We start from the raw sequence: 20,353 nt of genomic DNA on the forward strand, positions 1-20,353 counted from the left end.
CACATGAACAAATCAGAAAAATGCTAATCTTAACTCCCGAAGTTTTGTTATAAAGGAAAATACAAATTCCCTGAATTAAAGCCAAATAATTTTACTTTTCTTCTACTAGTAATTGAATATGTTCCTAACCTAGACCTTGGTGATGTAATCAGTAATACTGAACACCACTTTATCAGCCTTTGGCAATAACTACCCTTCATACAGTTGATAGTTAGGGAAAAATCTACATATTCAATGAATTTAGCTTTCTCCTTTCAGATTGTTTAAAGGTTTAATTGGAGCATTTTATAAGGAGACAAAAAAAATCTCTTTTTCCAGTTTCTTATAAAAAGATTCTAATGTTGTAAAATGCAAGTGGAATAAAATTTGACTCTATGTAGGACTGACTTTTAAACATATATGTATATCTATATAGACAGATAGATATACATATCTATCTGTCTCTCTCTCTATATATATATATGGATCAGTGAAGGTATCAATGAAGAGTAAATTTTTTTAAATGAATAAATGATGAACAACGTTTCTGAATATAAGTTCAGAACGTAGTATCTCTGATGTCATGTCAGATCCCATGTGTATGTATGCCTTTTGTTTGCTTAGTTCTTGAAGTGTCCCTAGAAATATCATCTAATTTTTTTGAATTTGGAATGACTAAAATTATCTCTTATTGCATTGTTAAAGTATTATCTCGCTCTGTTATTTCTTAAGATATTTAAAAGACTCAAAATAAAAAGCCATCCAGCAACAAGCTTAGTTTGTTGCATTACCTTCACTAGAACCACATTCATATCTCAGCCTTCTGCATACAGAGGTACATACAGTGCTACTGAGCAAAGGATGACTTCTGCAGCTCATTTTTATTGCTCTTTGTTGTGTTGGACTAGACAGATTTATTAGCACAGATGTTATAGCATCAATTGCTGATTTTTTTCTGTGATTTTTAAATGATGAATATTTTTCTATGGGAAACAATGCTACTATAAACATTCATATGTATGTGTAAATATTTATATCTCTATATATTCATACATAAGCATGAAAATGTATGTATGCATGTATGAATGATCATTTAAATGTGGTTATTGATCTCTCTAGAGTATGTATCTAAACTGGAAACTCTGGCCCATAGACACATTTGTACTGCTATTTATCTCTTATACAACATAACTGCACTACTTTCTCTCCTTACAGAAAATTAAGAGTTCCTATGTGTCCATATTCTCACCAAAACTCCTCATTTTAAATTGATGAGTACAAAATTATATTTTTAAGAAGGATGCATATACAATTGTTGATTACTAGCAAGCTATATGTCTTTTCATATTTCTATTTAACTTAGATTTTCTTTCTGCTAAGGAATTTATCCTGTTCATATCATATGTGAATTTTTCTGGTATATTTAAAAAACTATTAATGATATACTGGATACCAATCTTTGACATTTTATATGAGCAGCAATTAGATTTACCTAACTATACTTCCACTCATCACACAATCTTTTTTATATTGTTAATTTTTTGATACAGTTTAATTTTTAGTCTTCATGATTTGTACTTTTATGTCTTATCTAAGTTTTTTCTAAGCCATGTACAATCAACAATGTTTTACTTTCCAAGATTTACAATTTAAATCTGTAATCCATTTGGAATAAATTTTTATAAAACATGACATTATAATACAATATTATTTTTCATCTGTACAGGAATTTATACCAACACAGCATATTGTATCATTTTTATGAATCTATATGTTAAAGTTTTCATACATCAAGTATCCCTAGACTAATGTGTCTGTTTTATATTCCTTTCTCAGTTCCATTGATCTATTTGTCTACCCATAATCACGTTCCACAGTCTTCACTATTATTACTTTTTAATAACTTCTGGTATCTGGAATGATAAATTCAGTTCTCACCATTTTTCCTTTAAAAATTCCATGTAAAATTGTCAAGTTTCACAAAAAATTTACTCAAGTATTTGATTGACATTGCATAGAATTTATAGATTAATATGAGGAAAATATGTTCACAGTAGTGATTCCTTATCCATGAAACTTGTCTGTGTTTCAGTCTTCTTCAAAAATTTATACAAAGTTTTACGTCATTAAATGGGTCATGAGCACACCTCCATAAGATGTGCATTTAGATAGTTTATATTTGTTCTTATGTACATGTATTTCAATTTTTTTCTTTTTCTAGTAAACAGAAATGCAGTGATATTTATTTATTAGCCTAATATCAAGGAACTTTACCTGGGTCCTCTAGAATTTATTCAACAATTATCTAAGCTTTTCCATGGATATTAATTACATCACCCAAAAAATAATAGATGTAGCCCTGCTACATCTTTGCATATCCTTTTCTCCTCATTAGGACCTAGAAAAATACTAAATAGATTTAATCATAACAGACAGTTTTTAAAATCATAGTGATATTTATTACAGCAATTTGGTAGATAACATTTATCAAGTTAACACAGCCTCCCTCTATTTCCAACTTGCTAATATTCTATCATGAAAGTTTATTGAATTTTACCAAATATTTTGGATATCTACTGAGAAAATCCTATGGCTTATCCTTTAATATGTTAATATGGCAAATTACATCAATAAAGCAGAAAAATTACTTTCATTCCTGGATAAATGTAAAAGGGATTGCTAATGGAAAATTCTTTTTCCCTGCTTCTGATGTTTCTTTCCTGCAAAGAGAATTAAATTTGTGTAACAAAGGATGCCAACTCTCCATTTTATGCACTCTGTTCCTGGAAAAGTGAAACAAGAAGTCTGATTAGTGAATTTGAGAACAGCCTGGCTCTGCCCAAAACCTCTTGGGAGCAGCCACCTGCACAGAACACATCTCTGCAGCACAGAGGAGATCCCCTACAATGCATGACAGAAATGACAGTCGTTGCTTCCAAGAGTGCATGGTAAGCCTGCCTACTTACAGTGTTCACTACCAGCAATATCTTGATAATAAGCACAAAGTCTCCCCCAGGTGTCTAAGGAGGTGATATTATCATCTCCATAAATGTACTTTCTTTTCTTTCTCTACTGGATAAAAAGAAAATAAGTAAGTACTGAAGCCTCCTTTGGTCTCTGCAATCATTTAATACATGTATGGATGTGGTGAGTAAATCTGTATTTTTAAGGCTTTGCATCTATATCCACAAATGAGTGAGATTCTAATTTTCCTTCCAGGTATTTTATGTATTTCAGTGTTAAAGTTATATAAACCTCATAAAATGAGTTGCAGAATGTTTTTTCTTTTTGAAATTTTTGAGAGAAAACTATATAATACTAGTTATTTCTCCACAAATGTTTGGTAGATCATGCTTGAAACAGATGGATCAGTGCTTTTGAGAAATTTTTTGAAAGGAAGTTGAACTATTTAATGCTTTAAAAATATTTAAATATCTTCTGGTAAGCATGCTTGCCAATATGCACAGACATGCATACACACATACATTATCACTTCCAAACCACATAGCATTCTTTTTTTAAAAATTTGATAAAACAAAATAACATCTATCAAATTGTTTCTATAATACAAGTATCATGATTTAAAAAAAAAAAGAACCATCACGGTACCAGCAAGCTAATATGGGATCTTACAAACTTTTGCTCCAGTTGGCCTTGAACCGTGAACATTCCAAACTCAACCCCTCTAAAGCAATTATGATTAGAGGCATGAGACACCAGTGTCCAGCTAAGAAAATAGGTTTTTTGGAGTATTTGATTATCCTAGGAGAATTGCCTTATGATAGAACTTGACTGCATTTTTTAATTAAAGAACAAACTACAAAAAGAAAAGCAACTATTTTTCAGATTTTATTATTTCTGGTCCATAAGGGATGAAATAGCCAAGGTTAATAAAGGGCATAATGTGAGAAAATCTTTGGCAACAACTGCTCAGAGAAAAAAATAAGATGAGTAAAAAAGCATATATAAATCAATTCAATGGAAACATTGCCAAAAATGCACATAGGCAATAAGCTGAAGAGTAGAATAGCAAAATTCTAAGGATAATATTACAAAATGGTTCAAAATGGTAGGAAAAAATATGAAAATAAACCTCTATGCTGGGCTTCTGTGTTTCATGTTTTATAATCCTAGCTATTTGGGAGGCTGAGATTGTGAAGATCAAGTCATGTCAACGAAAATAGTTCAGGAGACCCCCATCTCCACTATAACCAGACTAAAAATGGACTGGAGTTGTGGCTCAAGCAGTAGAGCACCTATGTGCAAACACAAAAGCCTAAGTTTAAGTTCAGTATTACTAAAATAAAATACATTGCTAGACACTTATTTTCTTGGGCAAAAGATACTGAAAAATATTTTCTTTTTTTTTTCATTTTTCTTTTATTATTCATATGTGCATACAAGGCTTGGGTCATTTCTCCCCCCTGCCCCCACCCCCTCCCTTACCACTCACTCGACCCCCTCCCTCTCCCTCCCCAATACCCAGCAGAAACTATTTTGCCCTTATTTCTAATTTTGTTGTAGAGAGAGTATAAGCAATAATAGGAAGGAACAAGGGTTTTTGCTGGTTGAGATAAGGATAGCTATACAGGGCATTGACTCACATTGATTTCCTGTGTGTGGGTGTTACCTTCTAGGTTAGTTCTTTTTGATCTAACCTTTTCTCTAGTTCCTGGTCCCCTTTTCCTATTGGCCTCAGTTGCTTTAAGGTATCTGCTTTAGTTTCTCTGCGTTAAGGGCAACAAATGCTAGCTAGTTTTTTAGGTGTCTTACCTATCCTCACCCCTCCCTTGTGTGCTCTCGCTTTTATCATGTGCTCATAGTCCAATCCCCTGGTTGTGTTTGCCCTTGATCTAATGTCCACATATGAGGGAGAACATACGATTTTTGGTTTTTTGAGCCAGGCTAACCTCACTCAGGATGATGTTCTCCAATTCCATCCATTTACCAGTGAATGATAACATTTCGTTCTTCTTCATGGCTGCATAAAATTCCATTGTGTATAGATACCACATTTTCTTAATCCATTCGTCAGTGCTGGGGCATCTAGGCTGTTTCCATAACTTGGCTATTGTGAATAGTGCCGCAATAAACATGGATGTGCAGGTGCCTCTGGAGTAAGAGTCTTTCCGGTATATCCCCAAGAGTGGTATTGCTGGATCAAATGGTAGATTGATGTCCAGCTTTTTAAGTAGCCTCCAAATTCAGAAAAATATTTTCATGAGCAAAGACATACAATTAGCACCTAAGTACTCTAGTACATCCATTAACAAAAGTGTGCTGGCAATACTTGTTCAAATCAAATGTGGGCAGCACACAAACTTCACTTTTGTTACTGTGAATATAACACAGATAAATTTTCACATTGAAAAAAGGTACCAGAAAAGCTGAGTGGAGACACTAACACTTCTTCAGAGGCTTGAGAAGTTTCTCCAAATTCTTAAGAACAGGGCTCATTCTTCATCTTTCTATCTAATGAAGAAGCCCTTCTATTTTCAAGTGCTTCCAGATGAAAACAATTATTCTGTAGACTGATGTTTTATGGACCACGGAACTGCCTGACTTCATTTATCCCAAATATTAAAGGACGGAAATTGATGTATGCTGACAGAATGAGAGGATCCAAGATGGTGACTAGAGGGAGGAAGCAGATAGCATGAGCTCCATGAAGCAAAAATCTTGCTGAGATGCTGGAGACACCACTGGCAGGAAAATCCACCAAGAAGAAGCAATACTCCAACACCCCAAACACCCAGCCTGCACACAGCCTCTCCACACCATATTACACAGAGAAATCAGGAGGGATCCTGTGCCACCAGATGCTGGCTCTTAACCTGCATGGGAGATGCAGACCAATAAGTTAGCAAATAAGCAGCATGCGGTATACCCACAGCCACTCCTGGGATAAATCAGCATAGCCCCCTAGACAGTCTGACCCCTGCTCTGGGGAAAAATAAAACTTAATAATAAACATGGAACTGAAAAGGACACATAGCAAAGAAGGTGGGGTGCCTTGAGCACACCAGAGAGTGAAGGGCAATCTCCCATGTGAACTTTAAATACATAGACTGCAATAGTAAATGTACAGGACTCTCCACCCCTTCATGAGGGGCAGTTCCCCTCATGAAGTTTAAATTAACAAAGCCCTCAAATGTAGCTGGTTTGTAGGACTCTCCACCAAAGAAGAGGGGAAGGGAAGGCTCCCACACAAACTTTAAATAAACAAAGCCTGCTGGAGTATGTGGGTGTGACAGCTCTCCCAACAAATTTTAAATACATAAAACCTGCAATAGTAAATGGCTGGCAGTAGGTGGTCAGTGAGCTGCAGCCTGAAACAAGGCAGATAGCAGTTCACAAAGCTGTCTCCTGACCCAACCACCTGGCAAGACAATGACAGTACTACTGTTTAAATACCAACACCAAGACTGGATGCTGAAGGAGAAACACCAGAACTACTAAGACTGAAATGTCATTATTTCTGGACCAGAAATTTTTATTTTTTATACTTTTATATATCTTTTCTATTTTTTTAAATCATTTTTTTCTTTTTTCATTATTTTTTTCCCCTTTGATGAGACAATGACAGAGCTACTACTCAAATGCCAACATCAGTACTGGATACTGAAGGAGTAACACCAGAACTATTAAGACTGAAACTTCATCTCATCTGATCCTGGATTCTTTTTTACTTTTTCTCTCTTCTTTTTTCTTTTTTCTCTTTCATCTAAATGCTTGTTTAGTTCACTATTGATTAGTACACTATCTCTCCCTGTTAATTTCTTTGTTTCTCTTTTTTTTTCTCTTTTTTCTTTTCTTTCTTTTTTCCTCTTACTCTTCCATTCTACATTTCATTACCTTTGCTATTACAAGCTAGATTATACTAAATTATACACAGTACAGGGTCAGTAACAACACCAAGTGGAATGATGGGAAAGCAGAAAAAGGATGGAAACCATTTTCCCCCCAATAACAAATTAGTACAGGAACCAGAGGAAAATGAAGAAAATGAATACCAAGATTCAGACTCCAATAAAACAAAGAGAAACTATACAAGGAACTCAACTAAGCCCACAATAACATTCTGAAAGAAGAAAGCCTGCAAGTAATTGATGAGAATTTTATAGAGACGATACTGGATATGGTCAACAAAAATGTGCAGGAGACACTCAAGATATTCCAAGACAACAAAAATAGAGAATTTGAGAAAGCACAAGAACAAATAAAAGAAACTATAGAAGCACTGTATAAACACCAAAGTGAAACAAAGAACACCATAAATAGAAAAATGAACTCAGGATGAAAATTGACAATATTAGGAAGGAAGTGACCCATGATATGGAAAAACCTCAGAAAAAAGAATGAAACAGAAATACTAAACAAAATGGAAGGCCACTCCAGCAGACTAGAACAAGCAGAAGACAGAATCTTAGAACACAAAGATGACATGGTAATTAAAGGAAAAGCTAAAAAATTACTAGTCAGACAACTAATATCTGTGAAAGGAATATGCAAAAATTCACCAACTCCATCAAAAGACCAAACCTGAGAATCATGGGTATTGAAGAAGGAGAAGAGGTGTGAGCAAAAGGAATTCATAATATATTCAACAAAATAATAACAAAAAATTTCCCAAATCTAGAGAAATCTATGCCCTTCAGGTACAGGAAGCCTCCAGGACACCAAACAGACTTGACCAAAATAGAACTACCACACAACATATTATCATTAAAAAAACAAGCATAGAATATAGAGAAAGGATATTGATGGCTGTAAGAGAGAAAAAACAAATAACATACAAAAGTAAACAAATCAAAATCACAGCAGATTTCGCAACATAAACCTTAAAAGCAAGAAGAGCTTGAGGTCTTCCGGGCACTGAATGAAAATAACTTCAAACCTAGGATACTCTACCCAGCAAAACTGTCATTCAAAATAGATGGAGCAATAAAAGACTTCCATAATAAGCAGAAACTAAAACAATATATGACCACCAAGAAACCACTACAAAAGATTCTTCAAGGAATTCTGCACACAGAAAGTGAAAGCAAACAAAACAATGAAAGGGCAGGCAGTACAAAACCATAGGAGAAGAAAAGGCAGAAAGTAGAGAGTAACATCGATTTTGCTGCACACAAGCAAACCCTTAAACAACTAAGACAACTAAATGACAGGAATCACCACATGCCTTTCAACACTAACACTGAATGTTAACAGACTTAATTCCCCCATCAAAAAACACCATTTGACAAACTGGATAAAAAGGAAGATCCAACAATTTGTTGCTTACAGGAGACCCATCTCATCAACAGAAACAAGCATAGGCTTAGGGTGAAAGGCTGAAAGAAGGTTTACCAAGCCAATGGCCCCTGAAAACAGGCAGGAGTAGCAATACTTTTCTCGGACAAAGTAGACTTCAAACCTACATTAATCCAATGAGATAAAGAAGGACATTCCATGCTAATAAAAGGGGAAATGCACCAAAAGGAAGTAACAATTATCAACCTATACACACCCAATGTCAACATACCCAATATCATCAAACATACTCTGAAGGACCTAAAAACATATATATACTCCAACACAGTGTTAGTGGGAGACTTTAATAATCCCTATCACCAATAGATAGGTCATCCAAAAAAAAAAATTAATGAATAAATCCTAGATCCAAATTGTACCTTGAGAAAGTGGATCTACATGATTTCTACAGAACATTTCATAAAACTTCTACACAACATACATTCTTCTCAACAGCCCACAGAACCTTCTCCAAAACTGATCATTCCTAGGGCACAAAGCAAGCTTCAGCAAATAGAAGAAAACAGAAATAATCCCGTGCATTCTATCTGATCACAATGCATTAAAACTAGAACTCAACAACAATAATAGCAAAAACCATGCAAACAGTTGGAAACTGAACAACACATTGCTCAATAATCAATGGGTCATTGTTGAAATAAAAGAGGAAATTAAGGAGTTCCTGGAAGTTAATGAAAATGAAAACACAATCTACCAGAACTGATGGGACACAGCAAAGACAGTGCAGAGAAGAAAGTTTATAGCCATGAGTGCATATATTTGAAGGAAAGAAATATCTCAAATCAATGACCTAATGCTACATCTCAAACTCCTAGGAAAAAGGAACAAAAAAATCCCAAAACAGACAGAAGGAGAGAAATAATAAAAATAAGAGCTGAAATCAATGAAATAGAAACAACAAAAAAAAACCTACAAAGAATCAATGAAATAAAAAGTCGGATCTTTGAAAAACTAAACAAGATCAACAGACCCCTGGCAAATCTGACTAAAATGAGGAGAAAAAAACCCAAATCAGTAAAATCAGAAATGCAAAAGGGGAGATAACAACAAACACCATGGAAATCCAGGAAATCATCAGAGGCAACTTTCAGAACCTACATTCTAATAAATTTGAAAATCTTGAGGAAATGGACAGATTTCTAGATACTTATGACCATCCAAAATTGAACCAAGAAGATATCAATCACCTAAATAGATCTATAACACAAAATGAAATTCAAGCAGAAATAAAGAGTCTCCCAAAAAAGAAAAGTCCAGGACCTCATGGATTCTCTGCTGAATTCTATAAGACATTTAAAGAAGAACTAATACAACCCTCCTTAAACTGTTCCACAAAATAGAAGGGGAAGGAAAACTTCCTAACTCATTTTATGAAGCCAGTATTACACTCATCCCAAAACCAGGCAAAGACACCTCCAAAAAGGAGAACTATAGGCCAATCTCCTTAATGAACATTGATGTAAAAATCCTCAATAAGATAATGGCAAACCAAATTCAACAACACATCAAAAAGATCATTCATCACGACTAAGTAGGCTTCATCCCAGAAATTCAGGGACAGTTTAACAAATATAAATCAATAAAGTTAATAAACCACATTAATAGAAGCAAAGACAAAAACCACTTCATCATCTCAATAGACGTATAAAAAGCCTTTAACAAGATCCAACACCACTTCACGATAAAAGCTCTAAGAAAACTACAAATAGAAGGAAAGTACCTCAACATTATAAAAGCTATATAGGACAAACCTACAGGCAACACCGAACTCAATGGTGAAAAACTGAAACAATTTCTCCTAAAAACAGGAATGAGAAAAGGATGCCCACTATCCCCACTCCTATTCAACATAGTACTAGCATTCCTAGCCAGAGAAATTAAGCAAGAAGAAGAAATAAAAGGAATACAAACAGGTAAAGAAACTGTCAAAATATCCCTATTTGCAGACAATGATTCTATACCTGAAAGACCCAAAAATCTCAATCCAAAAACTCCTACCCAACATAAATTGCTACAGCAAGGTGGCAGCATACAAAATCAACTTTCAAAAATCATGAGCTTTTCTATGCACCAATAATGAACAAATTGAGAAAGAATATATGGAAACAATTCCATTTACAATAGCCTCAAAAAAATCAAATACCTAGGACTAAACTTAACAAAGGATGTGAACGACCTTTACAAAGAAAACTACAAACTTCTGAAGAAAGAGATTGAGGAAGACTATAGAAAATGGAGAGATCTCCCATGCTCATGGATTGGTAGAATCAACATAGTAAAAATGTCGATACTCCCAAAAGTAATCTACGTGTTTAATGCAATTCCCATCAAAATCCCAATGATGTTCATCACAGATATTGAAAAATGTACCTTAAAATTCACTTGGAAACACAATAGACCACAAATAGCCAAGGCAATACTCAGCAAAAAGAACAATGCTGGAGGTATCACAATACCTGACTTCGAACTATATTACAGAGCAATAGCAATAAAAGGCATGATAGTGGCACAAGAACAGACATGAAGACCAGTGGAACAGAATAGTGGACCAGGATATGAATCACACAACTATACCCACCTCATTTTTGACAAAGGTGCCAAAAATATACGATGGAGAAAAGACAGCCTCTTCAACAAAGGTGTTGGGAAAACTGGTTAGCAGTCTGCAAAAAACAGAAACTAGATCCATGTTTATCACCCTGTTCCAGTATCAACTCAAAATGGATCAAAGACATTAATATCACACCTGAAACTCTAAAGTTGGTACAAGAAAGAGTAGGAAACACTTTGGAAGTAATAGGTATAGGCAAGGACTTCCTCAATAGAACACTAGCAGCTCAGCAACTAAGAGAAATTATAGACAAATGGGACTTAATAAAACTAAAAAGCTTCCGCATGACAAAAGTGGTCTCTAAACTGAAGAGACCACCACAGATTGGGAGGAAAATACTTGTCAGCTACACATCAGACAAAAGACTAATAACCAGAATATATAGGGATCTCAAAAAACTAAACTCTCCCAAAACCAATGAACCAGTAAAGAAATGGGCAAATAAACTAAACAAAACTTTCTCAATAGAAGAAATTCAAATGGCCAAAAAACACAAGAAAAAATTCTCACCATCTCTAGCCATAAAGGAAATGCAAATCAAAACCACATTAAGATTCCACCTCATTCTTGTTAGAATAGCCATCATTTTTAGAAACACCACCAACAACAGGTGTTGGCAAGGATGTGGGGAAAAAGGAACCCTCATACACTGCTTGTGGAAATGCAAACTAGTACAACCACTCTGGAAAAAAATTAAGAGGCTTCTTAAAACTCTAAACATAGATCTGCCATATAATCCAGCAATCCGACTCCTGAGGTTATACCCAAAAGATTGGGACACAGGTTACTCCAGAGGCACCTGCACACCCATGTTTATTGCAGCACTATTCACAATGTCCAAGTTATGGAAACAGCCAAGATGCCCCACTACTGACAAATGGATTAAGAAAATGTGGTATTTATACACAATGGAATTTTACTAAGTCATGAAGAAGAATGAAATCTTATCATTCACAAGTAAATGGATGGCACTGAAGAACATCATCCTGAGCGAGGTAAGCCAGCTCAGAAGACCAATATCATATATTTTCCCTCATATGTGGACTTTAGATCAAGGGCAAATACAGCAAGGTGATTGGATTTTGGTCACATGATAAGGTGAGAACACACAAGGTAGGTATGAGGATAGGTAATTAACCCAAGAAAGATGATAGTATTTGATAGCCTCAATGCAAAGGAACTAATGCAGAAACTTTAAAGTGACAGAGGCCAATAGGAGAAGGGGATCAGGAACTAGAGAAAAGGTCAGTTCGTGAAGAATCAACTTAGAATATAATGCATATGTATATGGAAGCACTGCTAGGAATCTTCCTGTATAGCTATCTGTATCTCAACTACCAAAAATGCTTTGTCCTTCTTAATATTTTTTATACTTTCTCTTCAACAAAATTAGAGATAACAGTTTCTGCCTGGAAGCGATGGGTTGGGGCGGAAGGGGGGAGGGGGAGAAGGGAGGGGTGGGGCGTAGGGGGAGAAATGACCCAAACATTGTATGCACGTATGAATAAACAAAAAAATTTACATATAGTTCTTGATGTGGAAACATGTATTAATTTTCCTTGAATAAATATTTAGGAGTAAAAAAAGAAATTTCACATTGAATTGTTTGTACTAGAGGCAAGTTGTAGGAAATCTTGTATTCATCACTGCAAGATGACACAGGAAAATGTGAGAGACGGAAAACACAAAGTAACCAACTCAGCAGTAGTTTGTGGACTCCCCTCAGACCTTGGACTCTATACTATCCGTTTACGATAAGATAAGTGAAGGAATGAGCTGACACATTTTAAACTATTAATGAACTTTAACAAATGTTAAGACAATTTATTGCCTTTCATATAGTTTTAATCTGAACCATACTAAAATTTTAAACAAAATGACTTGCTGCCATAGAAACTTTGCTAAAAGTGTCTACAGAAGACAGTGCATGACTGTGAATGCTCAAGCAAAGTTGGCAAGGAGGAAAAAATGGTTAAAGTGAGAATATTGAAATTAGTCAGAGCTACATGAAACAGAACTGTGTAGCTAGGCTAAGGTTCTCAGACACAATAATTTATGTGGATAAATACTATTCTCCAAATATATTGAACTTAAGAAATTGTATAACTAAACAAAACAGGACATTATTATATTCCTTAATGATATATGTATGAAACAACCATCAGTAGCTGAGAATGAAGTGATATTCAATGGCAATTTCTCCAAAATATAGACAAAATTATCTGAGTACCAAGGTGCAGCCTTTAAAATTCAAGTATTTCAAAGAAAATGTTTCCTGAACCCATATGAAATCAAATATTATACCATGTCCAAATTAGTTAAATCACAATGATCTTACTTTATCTGCTGTTATTTCTTCACAACTTTTCAGCTGATCTTAATTTTTACTAAATATGGAACAAAATAGTGGCACTGACGTGTCCAAATTCATCCTTCTGGAACTTGCTGGTCAACACAAGTTTTGGCACATCTTTGTAGCCCTTCTATTGATCTGTGTCACCACCTTAGTAGGGAATATTGGCATGATCCTACTCATCAAGGTTGAATTTTCCTTTAATACTCCTATGCACTTTTTCCTCCAAAACTTGGCTTTTGTGGATCTCTGTTACACCTCTGCTATCACTCCCAAGATGTTACAGAATATTGTGAGATCAAAAGCATCCATTCCTTCATAGGATTGCAGTGCAATTACTTTTGTAACCTGTGACTGCTACATTCTGGATGCTCTGGCAGTGAACTGCTACTTGGCCTCTGCAATCCACTGCATTATCTCATTGTCATGTCTCAGAGACTATGCATTCAGCTGCTAGTTGGCTTATATGTCATAAGCTTCATAAATGCTTCTGTTAGCACAACTTTTACTTTCACATTGAAATTTTGCAAATCCAACTAAATACATCACTTTTTCTGGGATGTACCTCCAATTCTTGCCCTGTCTTGCTCCAATATTGACTTCAATGTCATATTAATGACAGTCTTTGTTGGGTTCAACTTGACTTTCACTGTGCTGGTTGTCATCCTTTCCACACATGTATCATGTGGATATCCTGAGGATATCTTCTGCTGTGGGGAGAAAAAAGGCCTCCTCCACATGTGGCTTTCTCACCTGACAGCTGTCACCATTTCTATGGGACTCTGTCTTGTATGTGTGTACAGCATGTGTCCCAAGTGCAGGAGAAGGTGACACCTGTTTTCTACGGTATTATGATCCCTATGTCAAACCCCTCATTTATAGCCTGAGAAACCCAGATGTGATAGCAGCCATGAAACATACAGGAAATAGGTGCTTCTAACTTGAGACATGATTTCTCTGTCAATATGGTTCAACAAGAAAGCCAACACGGCTGTCTTATTTCTCATCTTCAGAAGATACTGCAAATGTTTGTGACATACAAAGTCCTTTTAAAATTATCAATAACATCTGAAAGATATTGAAAAACATATCAAATGATTAAACAAATGACATTTTTTTCAGTGCTTGAAATTGAACCCAGGGCCTCACACATGTTAAGCAAGTACTCACAGCCTAGTCACATTCCCAGAACCCATAAATTAAGTTCATTCATTTCTTAAAGAGAAGGCATCTGAAAAAAGTTCTTGATATTTCTGTCACACATTTTAATGCACCTCTTTTGAAATACCCATCCTAAAAAACTAAATTACAATAAAGAGAACATAGTCAATATTGTCTATTGTAATCTAATCATTTAGATTACAAAGAATCACCAGGGAAAAATCATTTTTGGCCTTTTCAATATGGTGGGACATATTGGTGAATGTTGAATCCCAGATACTTGCAAAGTGAAGGTGGGTGGTTTGCAGTCCAAGGCCAGCCAAGGCAAAAGCTCAAGACCCCATCTTTAATCAAATTAAAGCAGAAAGGGCTTGGTATTACTCAAATGGTAGAATGGTGGTGCTGAGCTCAAAACCCCAGTATCACCACCAAAAAAACAGTGAAATATTTGGTCTTCATTTCTCATCTTCTTAGGAATAAAAATAACTTGTTATTTCTCTCTTGCATCTATTTTACTAATGTTTCACTTTGAAAGACCACATCCATCAATAATATGTACAGAAGAGAAGAGTTGCATTGAAAGGGCTATTGAGTAAGGCACCTAACTCTCTCCTGTTCATGCTATTCCCTAACAAGTTAGGAAATTGACATAGTAAACTGGACAATCTGGTGCCCATCGGTTTTACCATGAATAAATATAAATTGAATCACCAGCCATATTCCCTGAGAGTTGTGCTACTTAGGAAAACAAAATGCAATGCCTATCAGACACGTTTACCCAAAGTTGATTCATTCTATGCCTTAATCTCCAAAACTGAGGAGAGATAGAGGAACCCAGGGTAAATCTAGAAGTCACATACGAACTCAGAACTAAGTGTCCTAGTTTGATCAAAAGTAAATGTCAAGCACACAACCATCCCATAGACAGGCAATGTAAATAAATACACTAATATCCCTTCATTCTTATCTCATTAGTTTGTTCAACTAATGGAAGAATTACTCCAAGTATTGACAATATAGCATGCACTACTTTCCAGGTGTTTCCAGGATATCCAAATTCACAGGCAGAGACAACAGCGAAATAGTCGGACAATCATAGCCCAAATATATCAAGAGAACTCAGATGATCCTCTGTGGATCAGGGAACACTGCAAGAGAGAAACCCCCAAATGAGGAAACTGTGTTCTCACCAACAACATTGCTGGTGTCCTGCCCATGTTGCTCTCTGTTGAGAGAAGCCTTAATTCTACTCTGATCTTTTCCAGAAATGAAAGGCAAGTCTTGACCTTTACCTCCCTGAACCACCTCTGGGGAGAGACACATAGTTAAGTTTTCCTACCCAGGTATGTTCCCTTACACAAATACTCTTAGGTGTAGTGGCCACAAATGCCTTTGTTAAAGGGAACCAGACTGCAGAAATCTGAGATATTCACAGAGAATCTGTGGTCCAAATGAGATATCCTCAATATTCATTGAGTGAATACTACAGTATCAATTCATGACTAATGCAGTGAAGAAAAAAGTATTTTATAAAGTTACAGAATTATTTGAAAGAAATGACAATTTTAATCAAATTTGTATGTAAGAACTGTATTTTTGAAAATTCACTGATTTTTTTGCTCCTGCAACAAATCCTCCTTGGAAACTAAGAATCTCATAGGGAGAGGCCGTTCGCTTTGCTGACTGAACCAAACTGTGGACTGAGAAGACAGGGAATATCCTAAGAATACAAAAATTATTCCCACCACCATTTTGTTGAAGAGAAAATAAAAAGAAAAATTGCAAATATCTATAAAACAGTATTTTATATGTTATTGTAGAAAAATTAAAACTCCACAGTGCTGAACTATTTTACCTTTATAAATAAATATTAGCATTAAGAAGAAATAGTAGGAAAAAATAATCAAGTCTCCATCTTATAGATTAGAAATCAATTTAAGGTGAGAAGGAACTAATATTTTACCTAATTAGAATTAAAATTTTAATTTCAATTATTTTATTTTTTTCATTTTTCTTTTATTATTCATATGTGCATACAAGGCTTGGTTCATTTCTCCCCCCTGCCCCCACCCCCTCCCTTACCACCCACTCCACCCCCTCCCTCTCCCCCACCTCAATACCCAGCAGAAACTATTTTGCCCTTATTTCTAATTTTGTTGTAGAGAGAGTATAAGCAATAATAGGAAGGAACAAGGGTTTTTGCTGGTTGAGATAAGGATAGCTATACAGGGCATTGACTCACATTGATTTCCTGTGCGTGGGTGTTACCTTCTAGGTTAGTTCTTTTTGATCTAACCTTTTCACTAGTACCTGTTCCCCTTTTCCTATTGGCCTCAGTTGCTTTAAGGTATCTGCTTTAGTTTCTCTGCGTTAAGGGCAACAAATGCTAGCTAATTTTTTAGGTGTCTTACCTATCCTCACCCCTCCCTTGTGTGCTCTCGCTTTTATCATGTGCTCATAGTCCAATCCCCTTGTTGTGTTTGCCCTTGATCTAATGTCCACATATGAGGGAGAACATACGATTTTTGGTTTTTTTTTGAGCCAGGCTAACCTCACTCAGAATGATGTTCTCCAGTTCCATCCATTTACCTGCGAATGATAACATTTCATTCTTCTTCATGGCTGCATAAAATTCCATTGTGTATAGATACCACATTTTCTTAGTCCATTCGTCAGTAGTGGGGCATCTTGGCTGTTTCCATAACTTGGCTATTGTGAATAGTGCTGCAATAAACATGGGTGTGCAGGTGCCTCTGGAGTAACCTGTGTCACAGTCTTTTGGGTATATCCCCAAGAGTGGTATTGCTGGATCAGATGGTAGATCACTGTTTAGATTTTTAAGGAGCCTCTAAATTTTTTTCCACAGTGGTTGTACCAGTTTACATTCCCACCAGCAGTGTAAGAGGGTTCCTTTTTCCCACATCCTTGCCAACACCTGTTGTTAGTGGTGTTGTTAATGATGGCTATTCTAACAGGGGTGAGGTGGAATCTTAGTGTGGTTTTAATTTGCATTTCCTTTATTGCTAGGGATGCTGAGCACTTTTTCATGTGTTTTTTTGCCATTTGAATTTCTTCTTTTGAGAAAGTTCTGTTTAGTTCACTTGCCCATTTCTTTATTGGTTCATTAATTTTGGGAAAATTTAGTTTATTGAGTTCCCTATATATTCTGGTTATCAGTCCTTTGATGTGTAGATGGAAAATATTTTCTCCCACTCTGTGGCCGGTCTCTTCAGTTTAGAGACCATTTCTTTTGTTGAGCAGAATCTTTTTAGTTTTATGAAGTCCCATTTGTCTTTACTTTCTCTTAGTTGATGAGCTGCTGGGGTTCTATTGATGAATTCTTTGCCTATACCTATTACTTCCAAAATATTTTCTACTCTTTCTTGTACCAGCTTTTGAGTTTGGGGTCTGAAATTAAGGTCCTTGATCAATTTTGAGCTAATATTAGTACAGGGTGATAAACATGGATCTAGCTTCTATTTATGCAGATGGCTAACCATTTTTCCCAACAGCTTTTGTTGAAGAGGCTGTCTTTTCTCCATTGTATTTTTTTAGTGCCTTTGTCAAAAATAAAGTGGGTATAGTTGTGTGGATTCATATCTGGGTCCTCTATTCTGTTCCACTGGTCTTTATGTCTGTTTTTATGCCAGTACCAGGCTGTTTTTATTGCTATTGCTTTGTAATATAGTTTGAAGTTGGGTATTGTGATACCTCCAGCATTGTTTGTTTTGCTGAGTATTGCCTTGGCTATTCGCAGTCTGTTGTTTTTCCAAATGAATTTTAGGGTACATTTTTCACTCACTTTGATGAATGTCATTGGGATTTTGATGGGAATTGCATTAAACATGTAGATTGTTTTTGGTTGTATAGCCATTTTTACTATGTTGATTCTACAAATCCATGAGCATGGGAGATCTCTCCATTTTCTATAGTCTTCCTCAATCTCTTTCTTCAGGGGTTTATAGCTTTCCTTGTAGAGGTCATTCACTTCCCTTGTTAAGTTTACTCCTAGGTATTTTTTTTGAGGCTATTGTAGATGGAATTGTCATATATTCTTTCTCAGTTTGTTCATTATTAGTGTATAGAAAATCTCGTGATTTCTGTAAGTTGATTTTGTATCTTGCCATCTTGCTGTAGCTGTTTTTGCTCTCTAGGAGTATTTGGGTAGAGTTTTTGGGGTCTTTCAGGTGTAGGATCATATCATCTGCAAATAGGGATATTTTGACAGTTTCTTTACCTGTTGATTCCTTTTATTCCTTCTTCTTGCCTAATTGCTCTGGCTAGGAATTCCAGTACTATGTTGACTAGGAGTGGAGATAGTGGACATCTTTGTCTCATTCCTGATTTTAGAGGGAATGTTTTCAGTTTTTCACCATTAAGTATAATGTTGGATGTAGGTTTGCCATGTACAGCTTTTATAATGTTGAGGTACTTTCTTTTTATTCCTAGTTTTGTTAGAGCTTTTATCATGGGATGTTATCAAAGGCTTTTTCTGCATCTATTGAGATGATCAAGTGGTTTTTGTCTTTGCTTCTATTAATGTGCTGTATTACATTTATTGATTTGCATTTGTTGAACCTACTGTGCATCCCTGGAATGGAGCCTACTTGGTTGTGGTGAATGATCTTTTTGATGTGTTGTTGAATTCGGTTTCCCATTATTTTATCGAGAATTTTTGCATCGATGTTCATTAAGGAGATTGGCCTATAGTTCTCCTTTTTTGGAGGTGTCTTTGCCTGGTTTTGGGATGAGTGTAATACTGGCTCCATAAAATGAGTAAGGCGGTTTTTCTTCCCTTTCTATTTCATGGAACAGTTTAAGGAGAATTGGTATAAGTTCTTCTTTAAATATCTGATAGAATTCAGCACAGAATCCATCAGGTCCTGGACTTTTCTTTTTTGGGAAACTGTTTATTTCTGCTTAAATTTCATTTTGTATTATAGATCTATTCAGGTGATTAATGTCCTCTTGGTTCAGTTTTGGATGATCATAAATATCTAGAAATCTGTCCATTTCTTCAAGATTTTCAAATTTATTAGAATATAGATTCTGAATGTAGTCTCTGATGATTTCCTGGATTTCCATTGTGTTTGTTGTTATCTCCCCTTCTGCAGTCCTGATTTTACTGATTTGGGGTTTTTTTCCTCCTCATTTTAGTCAGATTTGCCAGGGGTCTGTTGAACCTATTTATTTTTTTCAAAGAACCAACTTTTTGTTTCATTAATTCTTTGTATGTTTTTTTTTGTTTCTATTTCATTGATTTCAGCTCTTATTTTTATTATTTCTATCCTATTTGTTTTGGGATTTGCTTGTTCTTGTTTTTCTAGGAGTTTGAGATGTAGCATTAGGTCATTGATATGAGGTCTTTCTTTCCTTCAACTATGTGCACTCATGGCTAAACTTCCCTCCCACGACTGCCTTTGCTGTGTACCATAGGTTCCAGTAGGTCGTGTTTTCTTTTTCAGTAACTTCCAGGAACCTTTTAATTTCTTCTTTTATTTCATCAGTGACCCATTGATTGTTGAGCAATGTATTTTTCAATTTCCACCTGTTGGCATGTTTTTTGCTATTTATTTTTTTGTTGTGTTCTAGTTTTAAGGTGTTGTGATTAGATAGAATGCATGGGATTATTTCTATTTTCTTCTATTTGCTGAGGCTTGCTTTGTGCCTTAGGATATGATCTATTTTGTAGAAGGTTCCGTGGGCTGTTGAGAAGAATGTATATTGTGTAGAAGTTTTATGAAATGGTCTGTAGACATCACGTAGGTCCATTTGCTCAAGGTATGATTTAGATCTAGGATTTCTTCATTGATTTTTTTGTTTGGATGACCTATCTATTGGTCATCTATTGGGGGGTATTAATATCTCCCACCATCACTGTGTTGGAGAGTATATATGTTTTAAGGTCCTTAAAAGTATGTTTGATGAAATTG

At 35.5% G+C, this 20,353-nt stretch overlaps 1 pseudogene; it reads left to right on the top strand.

The window, feature by feature from the left end:
* The first annotated feature begins 13,299 nt into the window (after positions 1–13,299).
* Positions 13,300–14,268, top strand: LOC141421765 (olfactory receptor 5AK2-like; annotated as a pseudogene).
* Positions 14,269–20,353: the final 6,085 nt, after the last annotated feature.

The sequence above is a fragment of the Castor canadensis genome, chromosome 1 (assembly GCF_047511655.1).
Source record: "Castor canadensis chromosome 1, mCasCan1.hap1v2, whole genome shotgun sequence".
In the NCBI taxonomy this organism is placed as follows: domain Eukaryota; kingdom Metazoa; phylum Chordata; class Mammalia; order Rodentia; family Castoridae; genus Castor; species Castor canadensis.